Source organism: Felis catus, chromosome A1 (genome assembly GCF_018350175.1).
Source record: "Felis catus isolate Fca126 chromosome A1, F.catus_Fca126_mat1.0, whole genome shotgun sequence".
In the NCBI taxonomy this organism is placed as follows: domain Eukaryota; kingdom Metazoa; phylum Chordata; class Mammalia; order Carnivora; family Felidae; genus Felis; species Felis catus.
The window spans coordinates 182837461-182859054 of NC_058368.1; the positions used below are offsets into that span (position 1 = coordinate 182837461).

Sequence of the window (21594 nt, forward strand, 5' to 3'; positions counted from 1 at the left end):
ATAGATTTGAGAAGCTCCTTAAACTATAAGCAGAAATGGGAATTAAAAAAAAAAACTGTAAATGCATCAAAATCAAAATGCTAAAAACCAAAGAGAAACAAAGTCTTAAAAGCAGCTAGAGAAAAAATAACATCTTAATTTTAGGACACAATTTGAATTTTTGCTAACTTCTCATCAGAAAATGTGGATATCAGAAGACAGTGAAACAAATTTAAAATATTAAAAGGAAAAAATCTGTCCATCTAGACATCTATATTAAGCCAACACACATATCAAGAATAATAAATAAATACATTTTCAGATTAGAAAAGAGAGAAGCTGTCAGAACTCATTGCCAGCAGATATCGAATACAAGAAAGACAAAGAGTTTTTCTGGCTAACAGAAGTTGAACACAGATGGATAGGGGGTGACTGGGTGGCTCAATCATTTAAGCATCTGACTCTTGGTTTCTGCTCAGGTCATGATCTCATGGTTCATGGGTTCAAGTACTGCATTGGGCTATGCACTGACTGTAGGGCTTGCTTGGGATACTGTCTCCCTCCCTGCCCCTCTTACTCACTCTCTCTCCTTCTCTCAAAATAAATAAATCCCCTTAAAAAAAAAGTTAACAGATGGATACATAGATCCTTAGGAAAGAACAAAGGATCAAAAGATAGTAAATATCTGGGCAAATGTTAAAAAACAAAACAAACTTTTTTTTTCCCTTATTAATTGCTTTAAAAGAAAGTATAGGGGCATCTGGGTGGCTCAGTTGGTTAAGCGCCTGACTTTGGCTCAGGTCATGATATCACAATTCATAAGTTCGAGCCCCACATCAGGCTCCGTGCTGACTCACTCCTTCTCTCCCTCTCTCTGCCCCACCCCTGCTCTTGTGCCTGTGTGCACATGCTCCCCTCTCAAAATAAACATTTATATATATGGTTTTTTACATAGATATAGATACTATACATACAACAACTATAACATGGAGGAAATGGAGTTAGACTTATAAAGCTGTACTATTACCTTATTTTATATGAAACAATATTAATTCCATGCCGACTATGAAAGGAGGTACACTGCAATCCCAAGAGCAACCACATGAGACAATGCAAAATGGATAACAAAATATTAACATAGAATTCTTAACATATACTTAAATAAATAATTTTATTTTTTAAATCTTTTTGAAAGATAAAGGATTTCTTTGAATTTATATTCTATGAGATATAAATGCTGATCACGTGAGTCAGTAAACAAGAAAGGACCCTCTTCAATGAACACTAATTATTTTTCCCAAGTCGGGATTTCCTGGAAGTCACATCACTCACAGTTCAGTCTATCTTCCACTTCTGCCATCTGAAGGCTGATCTACTTCCAACATAAACCCCAGGAAAGGTACAGGGCCCACCATAGTTTGTCCAATACCCTAATAGTGTTTTATGTAAACCCCTTATCCCTGGCTTTTAATTAAAAAGAGAATTCTGCCAGTTTTCTCCTAACAGTCTCTGCTGCAGGATAAAAAAAAGTATCTGCATCATACTTTGCTTGAGACTCAGAAGTCAGACATACAATTTCAAAAGGAAGAAGAAGAATTGGTTCATGGCTGTGCCTATCAGCCACCCATGTGGGCCCAGCCATCAGCTGTGGTTGCCAAGCAGACAGCTAAAAACACCTAAGCAGGACAGGACCGGACAAAGGTAGATCTTTCTATGACATCATGGAGAGATGACTGACTTCAGAGCTCCCAGACTCCACAGCTTCCAGCTGCGTCACTGTCCATGTGTCACCCCTAGAGTCATTTTTGCCATCAGGATAGCTGAAGCTTATGGGCCTCTCCTTGTGGCACTTCCTAGTCTTCCCAGGGTTTTAGCTGAGGCCCAGGGATCATCACTGCCTTAAAGGCAGGCTGCTTAGGGGGTACCCATGGGGGATGATCTTGCCATGCATTCTCCAGCTCCATAGGGCTTTACCAGGGGCTTTTCAAACCCAACATACTCCAGGATATCCCTGAGCACATCTTCCTGTCCATACACCAACCTACCAAAATGGTCATAAATGGCCAGAGTATGCTGGGTGTGCATGCAGATGATAAGCTGGCCATACATGTTGCTCTGGTGCAATAGACTTGAAGAGTGAAGTTGAACCACCAGGCGTGGATCTAAAGATCCTATGAAGCTCCAGCAGATAGTCATATATTTGATGTCCCAGACCATGTCCAGAAAAAAAAAATTTTTTTCAGTCACCAAGGTGTGAAGCCAGTCATGGTCTGAGTTATTTAGACAAAGGTGAGCTTCAGTAAAGATATCCTTAGCTTTTTCAGGATTAGGATTACGTTCTCTAATCCTCCATATTGAGAATTTTGATGCCAATCTCTTCTTCAATCTCTCACTTCTCTGTGCCAATCGTTCCTTTGAAAGAGGATAGGTGAGTATCACCCTCTCGAGGAACAACGATGTCAAAGATACCAGCCGTACAGGCCAAGCGTAGGGGATGCTCCAAACATTCTGGAGGAGTGACCAGTCCTGCTTTCCGGGCATGTTTTATAAACTCCATTTCTGATTTGTATTTGGTTCATAAGTAGGAGGTGTGAAATGTTTCTAACCCTCACTGGAACTACAACTGTGGACTGAATCACCAGGACTGGCTGCCAAGACCACCACACTAAAGCTCTGGATAAACAAAGCAAACCCCATGGTGTGAGGGCTGCCACTTTTTTCCTTAAAATATACTTTAATACTTTTAAAAAGCAGAAAGGAGGAACAATCAAAGATCAGAGGGGCAAAGTAAAGAACAATCATGACAAAATTATATAAAATATTAATGAACTAAATGCTGTCAGTAAAAGTCAGAAATTGTCAAAATACACACACAAGAAAGACTCGATAATATAATGTATGTTGTACATTATAAATAATGCATATGTAATACAAATCTACAAATATAACTTAAATAAAAAGACAGGTTAAAAGCAAATAGGCGGTAATAGACATCATGCAAAGAGTAAGTAAGTAGACTAAAAGGCTAAATTAAGAGCAGGAAAAAAAATTCAAGACAAAAAATATTACTGTAGAAAAGACATTTAAAAATGATAAAAGATTTAACTCATGAAGATGATATAATAATTTTAAGTATGGGCACATCTAGTGATGGAAATTCAACATATGTGAGATACAAATTAACTGAATCAAAAATAGGAAAAGATAATACCAAACATATAGCCAGAGATTTAAACAGAATTCTCAGCACTAAATAGAACATAAAAACAAAACAAAACAAACAAAAAAACAGTAAAAATGGAGATGATTTCAACAGTACTAGCAACCATATTCAGCTAATAGTTTTTCAACTTATAAATACACCAACTGCAGAAAATACATTTCTTAATTGTATGTAGTGTATTCTCTAAATAGTCAAATCTGTTGTCTCATACAAGAAACTTAAGTTTTAAAAATTGCATCTATATAGAGTATGTTGCTACTACAAAGGAATTAAATTTTAAAAAACAGCATATTTAAGAATGCTCAACTATTTCGATATTAAGCAACACACTTTTTTTTTTTAATTTTAATGTTTATTTTTGAGAGACAGAGAGACAGACAGTGCATGAGCAGGGGAGGGGCAGAGAGAGGTAGACGCAGAATGTGAAGCAGGCTCCAGGCTCTGAGCTGTCAGCACAGAGCCTGACATGGGGCTTTAACCCATGGACTACGAGATCATGACTTGAGCCAAAGCCAGTTGCTTAACTGACTGAGCCACCTGGGTGTCCCTAAACAACACATTCCTTAAATATTAAGGGTCAAATAATAAAAAAAAATAATGAAAAATAAAGTATTTTAAACTGAAAATATTTTGTTATTTATAATAAAAGCATATAAAAATTTAGGATGCCAGTAAAGCAGTGCTTTGAGGAAAATTTATAGCATTTAAGGTTTACTTTAGAAACTAAGAAATATTTTAAAATGATGACCTATAGTTTTACTTTAAGTATTTAGAAAAATAAAGAAATGCAAACTACAAGAAGCCAACGGAAAGAGATAATAAAGATATAAGCTAAAGAAAGAAAATTTTATACGCCACAAGTAATATTTTGCAAAGAATTTTGAAAAGAATCACAACTAATTAGTTCAGCCAGACTAATCAAGGGGATAAAAGAGTGTATGTGAGTGAGAGAACACACAATTATCAGTATTAGGAATGAAAGAAATGTTATCATTAGTAAAATTATAGACAAAAGACATCAAATGGATGAAATAATTATGAACAATTTCATTACCACAAATTTGACAATCTAGATAATGTGAAAATAATCCCTTAAAAATTACAAAAATAAGACAAATTTAAATGGAAAAGACAGATCACTTACTATAAAAAAATGGGATTTGTTACAGTAGATATTTTTTTAAAAGATCCACAAAGAAAATTCCAGGTGCAGAATTGAATTCTGCCCAAATTTTAAGGTAAAAATAAAATCTATTTTATACAAAATCTTATTGAAACTTGAGAAAGAACACTTCCCAACCATATTTATGAAGAGAGTGTAATTTTAATACTGAAATCTGTCAAAAATAGTACAAAATAAGACAATTACAGCCCTCTGTCTTTCATGAAAATAGATCAAGTTATTTCACATTATTAGAAAGTCAAACCAATAAATATATACTAGGATAATACAGCAAGATCTAGTAGAGTTTATCAGGAAGGCCAAACCGGCTTCAATATTGGAAAATAATGTCATTTACCATATAACAGAATGAAGCACTAAAAACACAATAGGTAAATAAAATATATTGATAAAATTCAGATTTATGATTAACAACAACATTTATGATTAACAACAACAACAACCAACACCTCTTAACCCACTATTAATAGAAGGAAACTTCCTCAATGTGATAAAGAGCATCTATTTGTTTCTTTAGAACTACAGCCAACACCCCTGCAATCAGTGTCAAGGGCAAGGATGCCCACTCTCACTAGTTCTTACAACATTGTCCTGGATATCTTAGCTCTAAATATAATGCATTAACATAAAAGTTATCAAGATTCCAAAGAATGAAACAAACTGTTCTAATTTGCTGATGAATTAAGCATTTACAAAGAAAATCCTAAAGTATTGACAAAACAACTGTTAAAATTAATATCTTAGGATCCAAGGTTAAAAAAGTCAATTGACTTCTAATATGTCAGCAAGAGATAACTTGTAAATCAAAGTTTAAAGATTTATCTTACAATAGTTTCCAAAAATTGTAAAACATTTAGGTTAAATATAAATTAACAGATCTCTTCCCAGAAAATTAAAAAGCATTGCTGGGAGAAAATAAAGAAGAATCTAAATGAATGGGACAGTGTACTGTATTCATGGGTTTTAAAACTCAACATTGTTGACATGTATTTTTCCCCAAATTGATCCATGAGAACAATCTCAATCATGATCCCAAAAGCCTATTTTGTTAAACTTGTCATGCTAATTCTTAAATTCATATGACATTGCAAATGACTAAAATATCTAAAACAATCTTCAAATAAATGAATAATGTGGAAAGACTTCCACTACTTGACATCAAGACTAAAAATAAAGCTACAGTAATCAACACAGTATGATACTGAAATAAATACTGCTGAATAGATAAATGGAAAAAAAAAGTCCAGAAATTGTTGCACACAAATGGTCATTTTTTTTAAAGAAAGGTACTAAATCATTCCATTTCAGAAAAGAAACTCCTTCCAAAAAATAGTTCTGGAAAAACTGAATACTGACATAATAAAGAAATATCATTATCTCCTACAGTACACAAAAATAATTCAGGATTCATCAGCGATATGATTACAAAGTGTAAACTGTAAACCTTTACAAGAAACCATAGACAAATATCTTCATCATTTGGAGTAGGCAAATGTTTTTATATGGATTATAGAAGGCAAGAAATTTAATAGGAAAGAAGAAGTTAGACTGTACCAAACTAAATAAGCTGTACTTTCTCTAAAGACATTGTTAATAAAGTTAATAAGCTACAAACTTGGAGAAATTATATATATATATATATATATATATATATTTATATATATATATATATAATGTAAATATATATAAATGTCATGCCTGCATGACATATATAAAACACTTATAACACAATAATAAAAAAGAAACCTCCTTCCCTAAAATAAGCAAAATATTTTAACAGACCTTTCAGAAAGGGAGATATAGGAATGGCCCACAGGCACAGGAAAAAAAAAATTTCAATGTTGTTATTCATTAGAGAAATGCACGTATCAATCACAAAGAGATAAAACTTCATACCTACTAGAATGGCTAAAACTGAAAGGTAACATACAACAAATGTGCCACAAACGTGCAACAACTAAAACTCTAGTGTTTTGTTAATAGAAATGTTAAATAATATCTTTAGTTTTAACCAAGACAAATAAAAATGTTATGTATGTACATAAATGAATTTTATAATAATGTCCAAAATAGTTGATCCCTGACAGCCAAGTATTATAAATGTCCTAGGTATACATCAACTGAAAAGTTTATAAGAAACCTATTGCATATTTATACAGTAGAATACTATCCAGCAATAAAAAGCAGACCAAGCAACTTGGACATTTAGATATAGGTATTCATATATACACACATTATACATTTTTATGTATTTAAAATGAGATAAAAGTACATAATATATGCTTCAGTTTATATGAAACTCCAGAACAAGAAAAAAATGTTCTTCATTGAAAAAATAAACCCGAACAATATTTGTCTCGGGAGGGTGTAAATGGAAATTGACAGAAATCAAACATAAGGACACTTTCTAGACTGACGGATGCAAACGTTCTATTGAATCTTTGACAGGGGTTTGGGTTACAGAGTTAATCTGTACTTAGCAAAACTCAGTGAATCTATACTTATGAGACATCAATACTTGTTTTATTGCATGTAAATTTTAATTAAAAAAATACACATTGCACACAAATCTTGGACTCTAGTGATGTGCCAGCTGAACAATTTAGTACATAGTGTATTGATGTCTGAAATTTAGTGTGAAATTCACCCAAAATAGGATGAACTAATAGAGGGATGGAGATATGGATGCATAGGTACAAATGTGTTGATGTTTTTTTCTTAAAAATTATAGTTAAATATTAATGGTAAAGTTTGAGAAGATGGTGTGTGTGTGTGTGTGTGTGTGTGTGTGTGTGTGTGTGTGTGTGTCTGTGACTCAGCCATAAAATGAATGGCTGCCACAGGAATGAAATCTCGCCATTTGTGACAACACAGATGGACCTAAGTATAATGCTGTATGAAATAGGTCCGAGAAAGACAAGCACTGTATGATTTCACTTATATGTGGAATTTAAAAAACCAACAAACCAACAAGCAAAATGAAACACAGAACTGGTGGTTGCCAGAAGAGATGGGGTCAGGGGATGGGCGAGACAGGTTAAGGGAATTGAAAGGTACAAACTTCCAGTTATAAAATAAATAAGCCCAAAGGATGTAAAGGACGACATTGGAAATATAGTTAATAATATTGTAGTAATTCTGTATGGTGGCAATAAGTAGACTTACAGCAGTGATCATTTCATAACGTATATAAATGTTGAATCAATATGCTGTACACGTGATACTAATATAATATTGTATGTCAACTATACTTCCATCATATTAAGTTGGGAGGTGGGCATACAGATTCTCTGTCAATTTTTCCAACTTTGTTATGTATTTGAGTACTTCTTAATAAAATATTGGAAGGGCACCTGGGTGGCTCAGTAGGTTAAGCGTCCGACTTCGGCTCAGGTCATGATCTCACGGTCCATGAGTTCGAGCCCTGCACTGGGCTCTGTGCTGACAGCTCAGAGCCTGGAGCCTGCTTTGGATTCTGTGTCTCCCTCTCTCTCTGACCCTCCCCTGTTCATGCTCTGTCTGTCTCTGTCTCAAAAATAAATAAACGTTAAAAAAATTTTATAAAAAAAATTAAGTATTGGAAAAAAGGAAGAAATCAATGGTAATAAGCATTTATATATTATAATTTTATAATTACTTATATACATATTAAATTTTAGAATTATTTTCCTTATTATCTAATTTTCACATACTGTATATTTGCAATCACTAAACACATACACACATATTTCCATATAGTGTACAGTAGCATCAATCAGCCAAATCTTTCAACTTAGATCAATCTCAGAAGCTCCATCAAATTAAAAAACAACAACAACAATCAAACCCCAAACAAAAGAGCTAACAGAAGCTGTTGAGAACATGGGAACATCCAAGGCAACCAGGACTTGAGGAGCCAAGTTTTCCGAATAAAAGAAAAAGCTCCAAGATGAGCAAACGTTGTCAGTTTTTGTATTGAGCTATTTGCTGAGCCTTAAGCTGTCTGGGATGAGGGACGGTGCCTTCAGTTTAGGACTTTCTGTGATCTGACAGGGATACAGGTATAAAACTGCATTTCAAGTTTACCAAGGAGGCCATGTCTTGAGGGGCCAAGATCCCAGAGCAATAAAGGATTGCAGAGTTTAGCATTATTTTTCCCCTCAAGCTATTTGTCAATTTCCAAGTCAGTGGGGAAGAGATTAAGAATCCAATGAGAAAACTGCATCTAAGAAGGAAGGAAACATAACAGCACTTTTGGTACTCTCGCTTTCCTGTGGCCACAAAAACTGGAGTTTGAAAATGCCAAAAAGGAGGAAATCTGCCAAACGTCCTCCTTCTAGGCTTTCAGTTGAGAGCCCTGAGGGCTGTGCTTGAAATATATGTGCAAAGTGGAAATAGTTTAGACCTCAAAAGACTGAAGCACAGACTTAGACCATCTCAAACTCTGATTGCCTTTTCTCTAATTGCCTGCCAGAAGAAAACTAAGTCCTCCCTGGAGGAAAACATCATACTCAAGAACCTCTATTTTTTTTTCCACACACTGTCTTCAGAAATGAATTTTTAAAACACTGGATGCACCACTTCCATTCAACATTGTACTGGAATTATCAGTTTAATAATAAGAAGGAGAAATCAAAATGTAAGGACTTGAACGAAAGAATACTGTCATTATTCTGAAAAAATAATTATGTGCATAAAAAATCTAAAGGAATCCAATTATTAGTAAGTAAATTTAGGTAGTTTGCAAAGGAGAATGTCAGGATACAAAAATCAAATATATTTCCATATACAAGCAACACACAACCAAAACTGAAAACTTAACACTTATGGCAGAGCACAGAGGAATTTTAGGGCAGTTAAAATACTCTGTATGATACTATAGTGGTGGATACATGTCATTATACACTTGCCCAAACCAGCAGAATGTACAGAGTCAAGTGTGAACCGTAATATAAACTATAGCCTTTGGGTGAGAATAATCTGTCAATGTAGGCTGATCAATTACAACCAATGTACCACTCTGTTGCTGGAAATGTTCATAATGTGGAGGACTATACATGTGTGGGGATAGAGGATATATGAAAAATCTGTGTCTTCCACTCACTTCTGCAATGAACCTAAAATTTCTCTAAAAATATAAAGATTTTTGGGGGCACCTGGGTGGCTTAGTCGGTTAGGCGTCTGACTTCGGCTCAGGTCATGATCTCACAGTTCATGGTTCAAGCCCCGCATTGGGCTCTATGCTGACAGCTCAGAGCCTGGAGCCTGTTTCAGATTCTGTGTCTGCCTCTCTCTCTGCCCCTCCTCTGTTCACGCTCTGTTTCTGTCTCTAAAATAAACATTTAAAAAATCTCTCTCTCTCTCTCTACATATATATATATATATATAAATCTATATATATATTTAAATGCTTACACTAAGAGCATAAAACATCAAACATCTTTTTAATAATCTGCAAGAGATGTGGAAAACCTCAACATAACTTTCTACAAAACACCAATGAAAAACTTAAAGCATTAAAACAAATTGAGCATTAGCTAAGATAATTTTGAATATGAACAAACTCAACAACTTATGCTATCAGACATCAAACTTTGCCATACTACAAAGCCACAGTAATTAATAAAGTGTTGTTCTTATAAATGAATAGGAAAAAATAGTAATTTTTTAGACCTTTTACTACTAAAATGGGAAAAGGATGGTCTTTTCCATCAGTTGTGCTGGGTTAGTCCAAAACAAATATAAAAATGAATCTTATTTTAAATTATACATAAAAATGAATTACAGATAGTTTTTAGACTTGCATATGAATCTAAAATGATAATTTTTTTAGATCACAAAAGTAACTAATTTCTAACTGTGGCATGAAAAGGTATTTCTTTATCTGGATCCTAAGTCACTGACCATAAAGGAAAGACTGAAAAATTGTATTTCATTAACATTAGAAACTTCAATTCATCATGCCTCTCTTTCTGGGGGAAAAAAAAAAGAAAAGTAGCTATTAACAGAGTGAAAAGACAGGAACAAAATATAGCCAACAACAAAAACAGACTCTCGGTACAGTTAATCATCAGAAAGAGATAAATTAAAACTTTAATGGGAACAGATTTGCTGGAATGGCTAAAATATAAGCTTGACGATATCAAGTGTGGGTAAAAATATGGTTTAACTGGAATCCTAATACTTTGCTGGTGTGAATGTTAATTGGTAAAAGTCAATTGTTGTAAATTCCATCTCCTTACAATTCCATGCTTAGGTATATACCAAACAGAAAGGTGTATATTTAAGCACCATAAGACATATGAAAAGATGTCCATAGCAGGGTAATTTACAATACTTTTAAACAATAGAATGAATCAATTATGGCATATTTATCTAACGGTATTCTATAAACAAATGGAATGAAATCAATTTGTTTTACTCTATAACCTGGATGAATTTCAAAAACATACTGTTAAATTTAAAAAAAAAACAAAAAAGAGTACTCACTGTAATCATTTATTTATCTTCAAAAGCATATGAAGCAAACCAATGTTGAAATAACTCAGGAAAGTGGTTATTAACAGGGTGAGATTCATAGGACTGATAGGGAACACAGGTAGATTTCTGGGCTTATGGTAATATTCTATTTCTCCATCAGGACTGAAGTTACACAGATGTGTCCTCTTTTCATTTTTTTTAACGTTTATTTATTTTTGAGAGAGACAGAGAGTGAGAAGGGAAGGGGCAGAGAGAGAGGAATACACAGAATGTGAAGCAGGCTCCAGGCTCTGAGCTGTCAGTACAGAGCCTGACGCGGGGCTCAAACCCACAGACTGAGAGATCATGACCTGAACCGAAGTCGGAAGCCTAACTGACTGACTCACCCAGGCACCTGTGTCCTCTTTTTAAAAAGTCATTGAGTTGATAAATATGGTATACAACTTTTCAGTAAGTATATTACACTTTAAGACAATTTTCCTAAAAATCAATGGTGTAAATGATATAGGTAAACCTCTAGAGAGAGGATTTATTTATTTATTTATTCATTCATTCATTCATTCATTCATTCATTCATTCATTCAGAGAGAGCCACATGAGAGTAAGGGAGGATCAGAGAGAGAGAGAGAGAGAGAGGGAGAGAGATAATCACCATCAGGCTTCATGCTGTCGGCACAGAGCCCAATATGGGGTTTGATCTCACAAACTATGAGATCAAGACCTGAGCTGAAATCAAGAGTTGGACACTTATCTGACTGAGCCACCCAGGCACCTCAGGCTAGGATTCCTATTTCTTATTACCAAAAGACAGAATGGTTTGAATATCTAGTCATCTGCATATGAACTTTCTTTTAGTCTCTACAGATTAAATAAGAAATCAATGTAAATATTTTAGCATATTCCTATAATTATTCATGCTTTCTCACCTATATATTTTTATACACCAAACAGGGTTCTAGAGTCTTTTTGAGAGCTTGGTCTTGCAATAGTAAGTTCTGTCTAGGCCCCTATAAATCTGATAAACCTATAAATCTGATAAATGAACAATTCCAGAGGTGTTATTTGAATTGATGTTATTAAGAATATATGGTTCTTGGGGCACCTGGGTGGCGCAGTCGGTTAAGCATCCGACTTCAGCCAGGTCACGATCTCGCGGTCCGTGAGTTCAAGCCCCGCGTCGGGCTCTGGGCTGATGGCTCAGAGCCTGGAGCCTGTTTCTGATTCTGTGTCTCCCTCTCTCTCTGCCCCTCCCCCGTTCATGCTCTGTCTCTCTCTGTCCCAAAAATAAATAAACGTTGAAAAAAAAAATTAAAAAAAAAAAAAGAATATATGGTTCTAGAATGGGCATCAAAAGCTTTCTTACTTTCCATATAGGCCACAAGAAATACTTGCTCATTGACTCATGTTGATATGCTTGTTAATTAGATCTTGCATTGTTGAACTTACTTTAAATTGAGATATGATTATTTGTATATATATACACACATATATTTGTATGTATATATATTATTTGTACATATATGTGGGCATGAGATAAAATGATCTGTATATATGTATATATATATATATATAAATATACATATATATGTATGTATGCATTATATATATGTAAATATATGTGTACTTTATTTATATATATGAATAGGGCTGTTTTCTTGGAATATACTTTGCCAGATTACTAAAAGTTTTTAAAAAGTTTGGTTTGAGGCTATGTAATTAAACTATGGCACACTAATAGCCAAACAATGTGCCCTCAGTGTAAATGTGCCCTTTTATTTCATTTTCTGTCCTTAAGTAATTTGTAAACTGTGATACTTGGATACAAATAATTACAAATTTATTTTTAATTTTGTTTTATTTATTCCCAAATGCAAAGCAACTAGGATCATAGTGATGCTACCTGTGGTTAAGAGTGACTGGTCATAGCCAGGCTCCTGGAATATATTATTACTACATTTGTGATATGATTTGTAATGGGAAAAAATAAATAGCAAAAGCATATGATTATTTCTGTAATTTAACTTACATTTTCTAAAACCGGTAATAACTAGTGTAATTTAGATCTCATAAAAGAAACAGAGATGCTCTACTGAATCTAAAATCAAAGCCCATGAAAACCTTTTATACACAATGTAAACAGACATGTTTAATATAAGCATCTGCCAATCTAATCTGATAATTTTGCTCATGTTGTATTTTTTGCCCATTTGGCATGTTTTTATGCAGCAATTTATATACAACACTGTATCAGCATATATGGGGTATACAACCAGCTGTGTCCTATTATATAATTTACAGGAAAAAAAAATAACAAAGAAAATTGCTTTATAATGAAATATGGGGGAAAATTCTAAGATGAGAAACCTGTTGACCTATTTTCCAGTTGAGCCGACAAGGGCATATTCTGTACCTAGACCTTGGCCTGTAATGTTGACTACTCTTACCCAGATTGGCCTATCTACTCCAAAGCAAAACTTACACATTTGCTTCACAAATGAGCCTACCACTTTAAGCCAATCTTTGCAAAACAGGAAACAGCAGCATGCACTTTACTCCCCAAAAGAGTATTGTTTCTGGAAAATTTCCCCCCCAATCAGAAAATTGTAGTTCATAGTAAACAGAGTAAACAGTGATGGTGAGTAACAATGTACAATCAGAAACATGCATGAGATGAGCAGCTGCCAGTCGTTAGCACAGTTTCTGTTCACTGTTTTCCAAAGTACTGTTTATATTACTGTGGTGGTGGGGGAGGTGGATCAAGAGAATAAAATTGTACAAAATGAATATGGGTCATAGTCCTCCTCTAAGTGCCGTTCCTCCCATCTTCCACCTCCAATTAATTTCTCCCATATGTTTATTTGGTGAGCTTTTTCAAGTAAGAATCCTTTGATCAACTATCAGTCCATCAGCTAATTTACGAGTAAACATCTCCTGCATCTTTCTTAGGTTTTAGTAGTCCATTGTCTTACAATATTTTAGACATCTTGTCAAGATTTTCTCTTCTGCAAGATGGCCACAAAGTAATTCATTTTTCTGATGACATTTAATTTTTGTGTAACTCTATTTTTGTGCAAGTCTCATCAGTCAAGTTGTTCTATTTGATGGCCTATGTCAGTATACCTACAGTATGGTGTTACATCCCTCTGTAACTGTTGTCTGTATCCAGAGGTTAATAAATGTGTTTTCAAAAAGCTCCAAGGTGGTTCTAATACACATTCTATCAGATTCGAGTCAATGACTTAATAGATAGAATGCACTTGTCTAATGGACTACCAGTGTTTCTGGTTACGGACTGTGATTTGCCCTCGAGGATTAACACAGCAGTTTCCCTCTATGAGTTAACCTCCTATGTGGTTTGATCACAGACACAATGCTGATCATAGTGGTTGTAAGTATTTCGGTTCATAATTGTGGATCCCAGAGTATATTAATATCATGGCATTCTGAGACTTATTTCTTTTGAGTTTGCCTTTTGGTTAACATGGTTCTGTCTTGCGATTTGTAAGACTTTTTAAAGAAGAGGATCAGATTCTGGAGTATAATAACTTCCTTGGCATATGACTCTGAGTTGACTAGCTTTGTTTAACCTTTCATCATTTGAAAACAGCACCATTTTATCTTCTACTGTCAATAGATTAACTCTAGGGGTGCCTGGGTGGCTCAGTCGGTTAAATGTCTGGCTCTTGGTTTCGGCCCAGGCCATGATCTCAGGGTTTGTGAGCTTGAGTCTGCACCAGGCTCCACGCTGACAATGCGGGGCCAGCTTGGATTCTCTCTCTCCTTCTCTCTCTCTGCCCCTATCCTGCTTGCTCTCCCTCTCTCAAAATAAATAAATAAACTTAAAACAAAACAAAACAAAAAGATTAACTCTCAATTAACTGCTCTTTCTATTAAAACCATCAACTTTTTATAGCATTTATCCTTAAGTCATGGGGCAGGCCACACACTAACCAGATTTGTGCAATGGGCATTTTTAGTGCCCTTTACACCTATCTAGTTCCCTTCTAGTATTCTCTACCTTCTCATAATCATACCCAGAATTTTACAACTGCAAATAATAATTACTAATAAAAATAGTACAATAGAAGTTAATATGTTGAACAATTTTCTATGTTCCAAAACTATGTGCGCTCAGCACTCTGCAATATTTAATTTCCACAGAACCCTCTAGTGGAGGTACTCTTATTTTCCCTGTTTTATAGATAACAAAACCGAGGCACAGAGAGGTTAAGCAACTTTCAGGAAGTAATGTAATTCAACAGGTCTAGCCCAGGCTTGCTTGTTATCCCCTTCATTGCAGCACTGTGCTGATTCAGAGGCCAATATTACTAAGCAAACACACTCACAGGTCAACGTGCTACTATTCACAAAGATGCTTTGAGACTTAGGTTTTGGCTTAGAAGGGGCATCTTAAAGGGAGGGGGTGTTAGGTATTGCTGGAAGATCAGGAAAGTAGTAAGTTTTAGATAAACAGAATTACTAGTCACCTTTCATACCAGATTATGTTAAACTGTTGCCCAATTTACCCACAGCATAGGAGATCAGCCATACGTGGTGATTTCAGTGTAGGGAATTAAAATGCTGTTTTATCATCTCCCATAGGAAAATAACAATTCTTCTGATAACTATTATCACCGAACATGTACTATTTACCAGTTACTGTCCAAAGCATTTTAGCTTCATATAAAAATGTGGTGTGTGGAGACAATGGTGAGGGTCACTAATAATAGTGGATATAATATCATCTTTGGGGAAGTAAGCTATTAAAATCCATACACAATGGATGTGACAGATATTTCTTACAAATTCATGAATGGAACAATCAGGAATATTCTTACCTATGACACCAGTGAACTGAGGAAAAAATTTCAAGGATACAGGACAGGAATATTATCACAATTGAGAAGCTGAATCATGTAGAGTATGCTCTGTTCTGAGCAAGGTTATGATCAGGCAGAGGAAAATTTAGACTGCTTCAGCCACAGAGCTTGAACGAACAACAAACATAGTGACACATGGAAACATTGGCAGGCCCCACCCCAGTACCATGAGGGAGGTGGTGGCCAGTGACAGACCTCCTAGAATTGCTACCCACCTGACATACTTATGTGTTACAGAGATTTGAGTCAAGCAAGCTATCAGAGCCAAAAGGCAAACATCTGAAATATATAAATGGCATCTACTTTTCTGATTTAATACTTAATGGGCAAACATGATTATACACTTTTAACATGTGGCTTTCTTTTTAGAGAATGTGCTATTTAGATTGATACTAACATCTGGTGTGTTTGATAGTTGTTTTCCCTACTGTAGATTAATATACCGGCATGTTGACATATATATGTAGTTAAGGCTCTACTGGCACGTAGGTTTAGACGGATAATTTGAGTCAATCCATAGGTAACCAGTAAGTTCAAGAAAACAAAATTCTGAGCCAGCAGGAAAGCAGGTCAGATTAGTTCCTAGGGTGAATGTCACTTAGTGAGATATAATGGCTTGCCCTCACCTGGATAAGACTCCTTCTGCACATCTGGTTTCCATTAGCCATTGCATTTTAACTGTAATGCTTTGTAATTATCACTGCATAGGACTCATTAGCTTTGTTTTTACTCATGAGGAGACTGAGGATCACAGAGATAAAATAACTTCCTCCAGGTTAATCAACTAGGAAGGACAGAACCAAATACTGAACACAGAACTGTTGGGCCGAAAATTCCACATTCTTTTCACTCTTAGATAGGGTGCATTCCCTGAAAGAAACAAAGTTACACCTCATTGATGTGGAGAGAATAATATGCCTTAAAAAGGATTCCCTGTGAAAACTCTGGCAAAAGCCAAAAGCAACCAAATCAGAGAACTTAACTAATAGGTAGATTTTCAAGAGTTTCCATTTCCTATTTTTTTGTCAGTTTCCAGGAGGATTAAAAAAAATCTTAAAGCTGTGTTCATAACAGACATCCACAGGGGAAACACAGTGCCCCCTTACTGCTCACACAAGTGGGTTTACTTATCAGAAGGCTGTTGCCTAAATAAGGAAATGCAAGCTGATAGCCCCTTCTCATATCCAGTGTCTACAATTATTCTAGACATAGGCAAGAAGCAACAGAATGGCAGAAGACTCATAAGGAAAAAATACATTTGTAAGAAGAGATTATTCATTATGCTAAATTGCATATGTCTTTCATGAAAAAAGAGGGAGGGAGTATTAATATCACAACTCAAATGACTCTCTCCCTTCACATAAAGCCTATTTTTCAGATTTTTTGAGCCAAATTGCACTGTCAGAGAATCGCTCCAAATTTCATAACCATTATTATGACTCAGGGACATTATGAACTACTCAAAGTAGAGTTTGCCTTAGGCACAATTGTGAAATAAGTGAAATACATCTTCTGGGTCCTTACTGTTCTTTCTCTAGATTTTCCCACGCCTTCTGGCACTGCCTGCTGCTGCCTCTGTTTTATTGTTTCTGTTAATGGAAGAGTTATCAGTCATTTACACTTTAGCATGAATACATGTGAATTAGCATAATGAGTGCCCTTCTTTATTTAGGGTAAGCTCATTTTAAGAATTATCTCAGGTTGTAAAATAAAAAGCTGTGTTAAAAATTTTAAGACATCAGGGACAAGATGGAAGAGCTCTTGAAGAAATCATTAAGAGATCTTTTGTATCATTCCTGAAATGATACTATAAAGGCAATCATCTACAGAAATGATGATAAATAACTGGTGAATATTTTAACTGCAATGTCTCTTAAATTAACTCTGTATCTAAAAACTAAGACTTTCAAGGAAAGATAAAGGCAGGTGTGATGAATCATTTTCTTGCAATAACACAACTTTAGGTAGAAATTTAAACCTACCATTAGTCCTTTCTATTTTTCATGTTTGCCCCTTCCTCTTCTGTTAGGAGCACAGAGCCCTTTCTTTCCATTCCACACACAGTTTCTGCCTTGTCAAGCATTGGTCACTGGTTCCCATTATTTCTTATTCTCAGGGATGCATTCCCTACCAACCAAGTTTTCCATTTCTCAGGGACATATTTTCAACAAATGACTATGTTAGATAACAATCTGATAAATTACTGTTTACCAAAATGGGCATGACTTAAAACTGCTTAAGGTTTAGCCATCCATATTCTTTTTTTAAATTTTTTTTTCAACTTTTATTTATTTTTGGGACAGAGAGAGAGAGAGAGCATGAACGGGGGAGGGGCAGAGAGAGAGGGAGACACAGAATCGGAAACAGGCTCCAGGCTCTGAGCCATCAGCCCAGAGCCTGACGCGGGGCTCGAACTCACAGACCGCGAGATCGTGACCTGGCTGAAGTCGGACGCTTAACCAACTGCACCACCTAGGCGCCCCGCTAGCCATCCATATTCTTAAAGCTGTTTCTTTTCCAATATGGTCTTGCTAACCAAATGAAATGGGGCCTACCTTAAGGTTTTGAACTACAGGCATATAGCAGATATTCATTAACAGGTATGTGGGCAAGTCACCTTCCCTACTTCATACCAGCAACAAAAATAGCAAGACCGAGACCAACAAGAGTTAAGAGCACTGGAGAAGCAGTACGACCACTAAGACAGGACATGCGATATTCTACTCTAGGTATGTGCAAGATTGAAGCCACTTTGATGGGACTGTGGCAAGAATGGTATAAATTAAACTCTCTGTTTGCCACACAGTCATTTTATGCATGGCGTGCAGTATTCCATAAACATCTGCGAAGCTCCCAGTCATTAGGAGGGTTAGAGGATGCAGAAATGACTGTCAACATCAAATGGTACTGGAATGATTGGATTTGCAGACAACCCCCACCTATTCATCACAGTCGGGTGCTTTAGAATTATTCCAATCACATTTTAAGTCCATCACTGCTAAAGCTTCCTGGAACAATCTGTAGGATTCTACCTCTCTTCTAGTAGATACATTGTCTCTCACTTCCATAACCCAGCAATGTCTAGAGTTTTTGATCTCAACTGCTGAAAGGAAGTTTGGATTAAAATCTTTAAGCACTTACAGAAAATGAAGTGAATCCTTTTCCTATACAGGCATAACAAAAAGTAGCTGTGTGCATGCAGATACAATTCTCTTTCTCAGTCTAGCAGTTCAGATCCCATGACCATTCCTCTTTGATCTTCCTCATGGTCTTGCTATCACTTTGAAGCAGCATGGCACGCACTCTGGGTACCAGCTTATTAAATACAGGTTATTGTTAAAAGAAAATTCCGACTGAGACTGAGCTGATTCATGTATGGTCTCCCTTGTTTACTAAGAATACTTTTGACTGGAAAATATTAAAAGGAAGCCTGCTTTTCATTTTTTTTAAAGAAGTTTTAACTCCCTTTTATTTAGGAAAAAGAAAATCTTTGAAGTAAAATTTCACCGATCACTTCCCAAATTTGTTTAATCCCAAAGCCTTTGTACTTGAAGATAGTTCTGCACACAAGTGACTCAGTTAAATATATATCCTACAGTCCCATTAACTAATATTGTCATATTTTTCTTAAAAACAGAGGTTGCATAACCTATGTGTCATTGGAAAGAGTGGAGGGATTTGGAAACACTGATTGTCTTACCTGCATCAATCAGGTTTTATAGCTTATCATTTTTCATAAAAGCAAAACATGAAAAATGACATATAATTATAAAATGCTATTTGTTCATATTTCCAAATAGATATAATAATCAAATTATCATACTTCAAACATCACATTGCATATGCATACAGAGAGAGATGTATATATAGGTATGTACTCACACTTGTGAAAGTTTGGATTCTGAGTCAAACAGACCTGTGTTTTAGGCATTTTATATACTATCTGACCTTGAAAAGGTTTTTTTTTTTTTTTTTAACATCGCTGGACCTCCATTTCCTCTTCTATAATGTAAGATTGCTGAACCTATCCTGAAAAGCTGTCGTGAGGGTGACAAATCAGGAACATGACTACTGGCGTACCTGACATTGAATAGGTAGGTTCTAATAAATAGGTGCTGCTGCTGCTGCTGCTGCTATACATGCTGCTTGCGAGGTCATTAAGCAGCCTGAAGTAAATAAATACCCTTATCCACTCAGGTTGTTTCTGTGTGAAGTAGCACCACAGGAAAACATATCTTTAATGCAGAACACCTGCCCCTGAGACTTTCAATTTGGGGTCTGTATCGTATAGCCTGTTTTCCTTTGTCCTTCCCACCTTAATAACTATGGTTTGTGTTGCCTATGGAGGTCTCATACGCTTCTAGTTACACCTATTTTGGCTATTCTGGAGCAAGCTGACCTACCCTTTGGAACTCTCCAATTTGAATTTCAATTACGGGACAGTCCTTTAATTAAAGTCAAACTATCTCAAATACATTTTAGATATTTTATGATCATCCATCTAGATATTCTATTGAGGCAGTCAGCAACCACAGGTGAATAATTTTACTAACGTAACTAATGATAATTCTCTTACCAGATGCCTTCTGGAAAAAAAAATCCTAAAGTAAATACACTATGGTGAAGACATAGATTTATATAATTAGTATATTCTCATATCCAACAAATACACGGCTTAGTTATTCCTATCATTATACTGAGATTATAAACCTCATAGTGTCATGCTCTGCCTCCACCCTATTCATTGACAAAATAACATGGGCTATTTCAACCAATCTATATCCCAAATCAATTATTTATTAAACCCTTGCTGTGTGTGTCCCATTATGGTAAGTGTTGTGGCTGCATCTGTAATGCTTTATGCCATTAAAATGGTTCTAGTAAAGGCTTGGAGATTCTCAGATTACATGCCAGGCTTGGACTCTCATCCCCCATATGCCATTCATTAAGTGTGAAGGTTGGAACAGTATCTGGAGTTTATTTGCTTCCGTTTTCTCATCTGTGTAACAAGGAGACTGAATCAGATGATGTCTCAGATTCTATGATCCTCCTCCTCTTTCCTGAGATGCTAGGTGAGATTTCCTGCATGGTTCATGGAACACACTCCTTGCTCTAGCCATCGCCAACTACATTCATATTTATCTCACTTCCAGGATTTTGCTAGTGTTAAAACTTTCCATGGAGCATATCCCTCTGCCCTTTACCAGGGTAACTCCCAACTCATCCTTTAGGTTCCGATTCAAAGGTCATTGGTTTGCCCAGTGTCTTCCATAATCCCCTCCCGCCACACTAAGTTAAATGCTCCTCTTTTGTGCCCACAGCATCTTAAACTCCATCCATTGCTTATAATATTCATTACACAGGGCCGTCTTATTCATTTGTCTAACTGAATTCTTCCCTCAGTGGTTGGTTTTGTGCCTTACTTATACATTAGGTTTTTGCCTTTAGGGTAGGATCAGGCTTATACTAGATGTTCCAAGATTATTTCTTAAATGAATTCAGAGTTGAATTTTGTTTTAAATCCTTCAATGGCTGCCACATGGACACTGTGCTACTCTTTCCAGACTCTCCTTTAGAAAGGAGGAGCTCACCCCATTAGTTGAAGACAACGCAAGAGCTATCAGTAGTATCTCTCTCCAGGAACTGCCCTGGCAGATGGCTACCGTGCCTTCCCACGTACAGCCTGCATGCAATGATTGGTTGACACAGGGTTATAAAAGCCCAGCCGCTTTGCCTAAATGCAAAACAATTTAAAGAGCAATTTTAGTCTCACATTGCCCTATGGGAAAAGCTGAGGGAAACATGTGAGGCAAAAGCACTGCAGTTCATTTCCTGTAAGTGCCCAACCCTATTCTCATCACTTTAAGTGT

The 21594-nt window shown here is 35.8% G+C and overlaps 1 protein-coding gene and 1 pseudogene across 1 annotated transcript in view; both read right to left on the reverse strand.

Moving 5' to 3' along the window:
- Positions 1-21594, reverse strand: part of TENM2 (teneurin transmembrane protein 2) — a 2391334-nt gene that overhangs the window by 2321994 nt on the left and 47746 nt on the right. The gene's annotated exons all lie outside the window — the stretch shown is intronic.
- Positions 1791-19865, reverse strand: LOC101093242 (annotated as a pseudogene).